The sequence below is a fragment of the Bidens hawaiensis genome, unplaced genomic scaffold (assembly GCF_021521415.1).
Source record: "Bidens hawaiensis isolate Kalapana, Puna unplaced genomic scaffold, B.hawaiensis_p1.1 tig00042282_1, whole genome shotgun sequence".
Taxonomy (NCBI): domain Eukaryota; kingdom Viridiplantae; phylum Streptophyta; class Magnoliopsida; order Asterales; family Asteraceae; genus Bidens; species Bidens hawaiensis.
The window spans coordinates 1-7656 of record NW_027497480.1 but is presented as its reverse complement, the minus strand read 5'-3'; positions in this window follow the sequence as shown (position 1 = coordinate 7656).

The following is a 7656-nucleotide window of genomic DNA, read 5'->3' as shown; positions in this document are numbered from 1 at the left end:
GAAGGTTTGACTTCCAAATGTCAAACCGAGTTTAATGTTTCATTCTAATTAGCTTATATAATCTTATTAATACTTTTTTATGGTGGTACAACATATATATAATGCACACCCCTTGTTACCTTTGGTAGTTACTTCTCTGACTCCGGTTGGTTAAGTTTCAGACCCTGTAAGGCAAGGCTTCATAGAGGACTTCGTGTTCTTGATATATATATACACTCACATAACTTGTTTGCACATATTATTTATGCTTAACTTCTGTTCATTTTAGTTTGTTAGTCACATGTACAAGTCTTGGGAATGTGGAGACGATCTATGAACTCATTGTGAGATGAAAACCTAACCAAACCGAACTTTTGTTAAAAAGACTTGTTGTTTACTTTTTAGTTGTAGAACTAAAATATTTTCATTTGTACATTATTATACAAGATCTATGATATATGCGTATGTGGAATCCATCTATGAACTTTTTGTGAGATGGAAACCGAACCGATCCAGTTTTTACTCGCTTAAGACACACAAGTGTGTTTTTAGCTATCAAAACTTGTATATTTCTTTTAAAAATAGTTTATAAACTGATTTTAATTATTTTCTTAAGTACTTGGAAATGTTGGATCCAACTTGATCTCATAACAAAGTTTTGACCGACAAAACCGAACACTCGCTTAATGTACGTTGTTAGTTCTAAAACAATATATCTACATACTTGGTTGAGTATTAATGGATTATTGTGAGTTATCTCATAACAATTAATATTTAGGAAAGTCGAATTTGGGTTTGACCATTTGTCAAGACCCGAACCAACAACCCGAACACTCGTTAAAGACTCGTTTTAGTATCTTTATCCCAAAGGAACTTGTATTCTTACATCTTTTCCACCTTATACTTAACATAGGTTGAGTAAATATTAAGGTTAGATACTTTAACCCGATTTCGAGAAAACTTACAAATTTAAAGGGTTATTATCAAAAAATTCTCAAATAGTTACATTTTAAACCTTGAACTTTAATTGTTTACTTTTTGCAACAATTATTTTCTTTAAAGATCTTCAAGACAACCTTTCTAAATCCAAGATTCTCTTTTATTTAGGCTTCATACGTTAAACCCGTCGTTCCGACAAATATTCAAATTACCAACCTTTCAACTTTATTACTTGAATGTGAGTACATTCATCCCCCGTTTTCTATCTTTTATTTTGGGGTGACATTTCATACTTATTCAAATTAAATGCTTTATATTTGAGTCTTAAACCACAAACGTTATTGTATACTTTACTTAAAAAAATGCTCGATTTGGTGTTCTATGCTTACATGATTATATGCTTATGTGTTTACCGCTTTTGGAGGGTTGAATCATAAATCCGTGAACTATATGGTATTCTCTTATAGCACGGTGCCGTTAATGTATTCTTATTAACGACCTCATAAAATCCAAATCTATTTTGTATTCTCTTATAGACGGTGCCGCTAATGTATTCTTATTAGCGACCTCATATTATCCAAATTATTGCTATTTATTTGTTGTTTTGTATACAAGATTGTGGCTTTTCTTATTACATACATATTGTTCAAAACTATGAATTTCTCACCAACCTTTGTGTTGATAAACTTTATTTTATGAAAAGATTCCAAGAATCGAAGGTGATTTACTTACCTGGGATGGTCGAGTTAGAATGCTCGTTTTCTAGGCCACAAATCGTGTAATAGATATCAATACTTTAAGTAGTCGAATGCGAGCGTTCCGGTCGCCATCCTAATTTTTCGGTATCAAAACAATAGAACTACAGTGGTTCGTGGACTAGTGTTTTGACATGACGTTGTATATCGATTTATTGTGTTATAATCGTTATTTGAGTCGAAAACATGACAGTCGCGGTGGTTCGTGCACATGTTTAGACTCCAATATGGTTTTTTATAAAAACTTATTTTTTTTAGTGTTGGGTTATCAAATCATGGTGGTTCATGTACGATTTTCTGACTCTATAAATCTCAAAATCTCAAATTTTCAAGCTTTAACCTCTCAAAAACCATTTACTATTGTTTCGTTTTTGTTGTTTATATGAAAAGATTTACATTTTTATCTAACACTAACATCTTCTCCTGACTAACTCTAGGATTCAAAATCAATAAATTAAACTTCATCTTATTTTATTTTTATACACCTTCATATTCATTTCTTTTTACCCAAAAATTATTCCGTTTTCTTTATAATATTTTAGCATGCCTCCACTAAGACCGCGCAAGAACACCAACCGACTTATGGCCGCATTTATCGTCAAGAAAATGGCCGCTGTGAATCCTGAACTTGTAACCCAAATCCAAGCTAACCAACCCGCACCCGTTGTTGCACCCGTTGAACCCAAACCCGCATGTTACTTATACAAACAATTTACTAGTGCCAACACGTCCGAATTCCTTGTAACCAACTGTGCGACTACCTTGTTGCAATGGTTGGAATCGATCGAGAGTGTGTTTCGACATAGAAAATGCCCCGAAGTGAAAAAGACAAATTTCGCTTCAAGCATGTTTAGAAAGACCGCTATAACATGGTGGGGTAGTGTCATGCACCTCCAAGGTTCGGATACGGCTATGGCTCTTCCATGGGCCGATCTCAAGGCCTTATGATGAAGAAATTATGTCCCAAACACGAACTCCAAAAGCTTGAGGAAGAATTTTGCAACTTAAAACAAGAAAGTTGTGATAACGCCGCTTATTCACTCCGTTTTCATGAGTTGAGCATTCTCGTACCACATTTGGTTACCCCGACCAAGCACGGGCTTGACAAATACATTAGGGGTTTACCAATTCAAATCCGGGACTCCGTCATGAGTAGCAAACCCGTGAACCTTGAGGACGCCATCACTTTAGCCGGTGCGCTATCGGAAAATTATGTGAAGGCGGGTACTCTAACCCTCAGAAAACCGAGTGAGAAACCCAAACCTGAGCCTGCACCGCAAGCCAAGGTTGAACCCGCACCACAAATCATCAATTACTTCAACTCATCCCATCCCATCAACAACAACAACAACAACAACAACAAGAAACCCAAAAACAACTACTGAAACTTTGCCGTAACCGAACCACAACAACAAACCCAAGTTCCACCACAAACCCGAAGACCCACAACCGGTACCTTCCCACTTTGAAATAATTGCCAACGTCACCATCCATCACATTTTCCATGTAGCCAATGCACCAATTGTAACCGTTTTGGTCATCTAAATACCTCATGTCGATCCGTACAACCAACCCAAGCCAACCAACCAAGAAACACTCCCCAAAATGCCCAAAACCGTTATGCACGCTACCCACCAAACCAACCCCAACCACCCCGAGCTTGTTTCAATTGTGGAGATCCAAACCATTTCCGCAACAATTGCCCTTGCCTCACTTTTGCTAACCAAACCATGACCGTACCTTACTACCAAACCCAAGCTTACCAAGTCCAAACATACCAACCCAAAATTCCCCAACTCAATGCGCCACTTATCTAACCCATCCAAGCCATCCAAGCACCACCTCCACCTCCACAAAAGCACCTCAAGTCAACCATGGCAACCAAGGGTGAGCTTTCATGATGAATTCAAATCAAGATCAAGTGGCAAACGATGTCGTGAAAGGTATGTTTTTGGTGAACTATCATTTGGCTTCTATTTTATTTGATACTGGTGCCGATAGATGTTTTATATCTTTGAAATTTGAGTCGAAACTTGCGATGCCTCAAACTAAGCTTTCCCGACCATTTTCTGTTGAAGTCGCAAATGACAATTCTATTACCATCAATTTTGTCGTCCGCGGTTGTTCTATCATCCTCTCCAAGCATAAATTCTCCATCGATCTCATCCCGATGCAAATGGGAAGTTTCGATGTCATAGTAGGCATGGATTGGTTATCTTTGCACCGTGCCGAAGTTGTTTGTTTCGATAAATTCATTCGCATTCCGCTAGTCAACGGCAAAATTCTTAAAAGTCTTTGGAAACGCTACTTATAGAAGGCTTAACCTCATCTCGTGCTCCAAATCGCAAAAGTACTTACGCCAAAAGTATGTTCCGGTAACAAAAGACAAAAAGGAAAGGAAAATCCAAGATATTTCCATCGTTCGTGATTTCCTCGACGTCTTTCCTGATGATGTCACCGGTCTTCCATCCGTTCGTTCGATTGAATTCCGAATCGGTCTTGTTCCCGGCGCCATGCCCGTGGCCAAGGCTCCTTATCGTTTAACCCCGTCGGAAATGCAAGAACTATCAAACCAACTCGAAGAACTTTCCGATAAAGGTTACATTCGTCCTAGCTCTTCTCCTTGGGGCGCTCTCGTTTTCTTCGTGAAAAAGAAGGATGGTTCATTTCTTATGTGCATCAATTACCGAGAGCTTAACAAACTCACCATCAAGAATTGTTATCCCTTGCCACGAATTGACGACCTATTCGACCAACTTCAAGGCGCAACTTGTTTCTCAAAAATCGATCTTTGATCGGGTTATCATCAATTGCGTGTTCGCGAAGAAGACATTCCTAAAACCTCTTTTCATACTCGATATAACATTTCGAATATTTGGTTATGCCATTCGGATTAAAAAATGCACCTGCGGTGTTTATGAACCTCATGAAACGCGTTTGCAAACCATTCCTTGATAAATTCGTTATTGTCTTTATTGATGACATTATCATCTTTTCTAAATCCAAAGCCGAACATGATCATCATTTGCGTTCCATTCTCGAGCTCCTTAAAAACGAACAACTCTACGCCAAATTCTCCAAATGTGAATTTTGGCTCGAGGAAGTTCAATTTTTAGGACACGTCGTAAACGACAAAGGTATTCATTTTGATCCCGCTAAATTTGAGGCCGTTAAAGATTGTAAAACTCCAACGACTCCCACGGAAATTCGATCCTTCCTCGGTTTGGCCGGATATTATCGGCGTTTCATTCGGAATTTTTCCAAGATCTCTTTGCCTCTTACCTCTCTCACCCATAAGGGAAAACCCTTCGATTGGGGTTCGAAGCAAGAAAAAGCCTTTTGTACTCTCAAGGACATGCTTTGCAATGCTCCCTTCTAACCCTTCCCGATGGAACGATGATTTTGTTGTATTTTTCGATGCTTCTCATCAAGGTATTGGTTGCGTTCTCATGCAACGAGGTCAAGTCATCGCTTATGCATCAAGGAAACTTAAGGTCAAAGAAAAGAACTACACGACTCATGATCTCGATCTTGGTGTCGTCGTTTTCGCTCTCAAAATCTGGAGACATTACCTTTATGGTACGAAATGTGTGGTTTTTACCGATCATAAAAGCCTTCAACATATTTTGACCAAAAAGATCTCAACATGAGACAATGAAGATGGGCCGAATTACTTAGTGATTATGATTGCGAGATTCGCTACCATCCCGGTAATGCGAATGTTGTCCCGACGCCCTAAGTCGAAAGGTTAATGTTAAATCCGTTCTGCTTCTAAGCGTTGTTGTTCAAACCGATCTTTAAATTCGTATCTTACAAGCTCAACGTACCTCCGTTGAAGAAGGTAACATGTACGATGAAATTTCATGTGGTGCCGAACTTCAACTCGAAACCAAACCCGATGGTATATTGTACTTTCTCAATCATTTGTAGGTTCCCGATCGCGATAACCTCCGTACTTGTATACTCGACGAAGCTCACAATTCTCGGTATTCCGTTCATCCCGTTGCGGATAAGTTGTATTTCGATCTTCGTGCTACCTTTTGGTGGCCGGGTATGAAAAAGGAAGTAGCGTTGCATGTATCTAAATGTCTTTCTTTCTCAAAAGTCAAAGCCGAACACCAAAGACCTTTTGGTCTACTTGAGCAACCACCGATTCCCGTTTGGAAATGGGAAGACGTTGCTATGGAATTTATCACTAAATTACCCAACACCCAAACAGGCAACAATAGTATTTGGGTGATCATCGACCGTTTGACCAAATCTGGTCATTTCGTTCCGATCCGTGAAAAGTATTCTGTTGAGCAGCTTGCTCAAATCTATGTTCGGGAGATCGTGTGCCGACACTGTTTACCATTGACAATCATTTCTGATCGCGATGCTCATTTTACCTCTTATTTTTGGCAATCTCTTCAAGAAGCCTTGGGAACTCGTCTCGATCTTAGCACCGCTTATCATCCTCAAACGGACAGTCAATCCGAACGTACGATCCAAATACTCGAGGATATGCTACGAGCATGTGTTCTTGATTTCGGTGGGAATTGGGATTCTCACATTCCGTTCATCGAGTTCTCCTATAACAATAGCTATCATTCTACCGATGTGATCGATCAAATCCGTAAGAATCTCCTAGCCGCTAGAAGTCGTCAAAAGAGTTACACCGACAAACGGCGAAAACCGATCGAATTTAACGTTGGCGACCTTGTCCTTCTAAAAGTATCTCCTTGGAAGGGGGTAGTCCGTTTCAGAAAGAAGGGTAAGCTATCTCCTCGTTTCGTTGGTCCTTCCAAAATTCTTGAGCGTGTTGGTAAAGTAGCTTATCGACTCGAACTACCACAAGAACTTGTCGGTGTTCATCTGACATTTCATGTTTCGAATCTCAAAAAGTGCCTAGCCGAGGGTAATCTCCATATACCTCTCGACGAAGTACATGTTGATGAGTCGGTGATCATGGTTGAACGACCCGTTGATATCATGGATTGCAACGAGAAGAAAACTAAGCGTAGTCGTATTCGGTTAGTAAAAGTTCAATGGGAATCATGGCATGGTGCGGAATTTACTTGGGAACGAGAAGACTCAATGAAATATAATTATCCACATCTATTTGCATCATCGTCTTCGTATTAATTTCGGGATGAAATTTTCTAAAGTAGTAGATACTGTGACATTCGTCAATTTCGGGTCTTGTTTATATTTGTTTTTGTATTCGTTTAACATGTAAACCGACCCGTTTTGTAAACCGAAACTCATGATATATAAAATATTTGATTTTTATGTTACCAAATCATTCCCATTTGTTTAATTTGAAAAACCCCTTTTGTGGATTCTAAAACGCAATTAAAATAAGCAAATTACATCAAAAACGAACTTCCAGACGCATAACGAACCACAAAAGACGAGCTGAGCCAAACCCCCCCCCCCAGGCACACCACGCCGCGCGGTGCCTGGAGACATCTGCACCCATTTCGTTTTTATCTTGTTGTTTTGTGCTTTGCTTGTTTGTTTAACCAACCTATTTACATGTAAACATAAAAGAGAACCTTGCAACGGAGTTTTGACCCTTACCCTATATATACACACCCATCTTCTTCATTTTACTCTTGCTACATCTCCAAATTCTCTCTCAAACTCCATAGATTCAAGGTTGTTATTTTCTTAGTGTTCTTGAAGGTTTAACTTCCAAATGTCAAACCGAGTTTAATGTTTCATTCTAAATAGCTTATATAATCTTATTAATACTTTTTTATGGTGGTACAACATATATATAATACACACCCCTTGTTAACTTTGGTAGTTACTTCTCCGACTCCGGTTGGTTAAGTTTCGGACCTCCTAAGGCAAGGCTTCATAGAGGACTTCGTGTTCTTGATATATATACACTCACATAACTTGTTTGCACATATTATTTGTGCTTAACTTCTACTCATTTTAGTTTGTTACTCACATGTACAAGTCTTGGGTATGTGGAGACCATCTATGAACACAT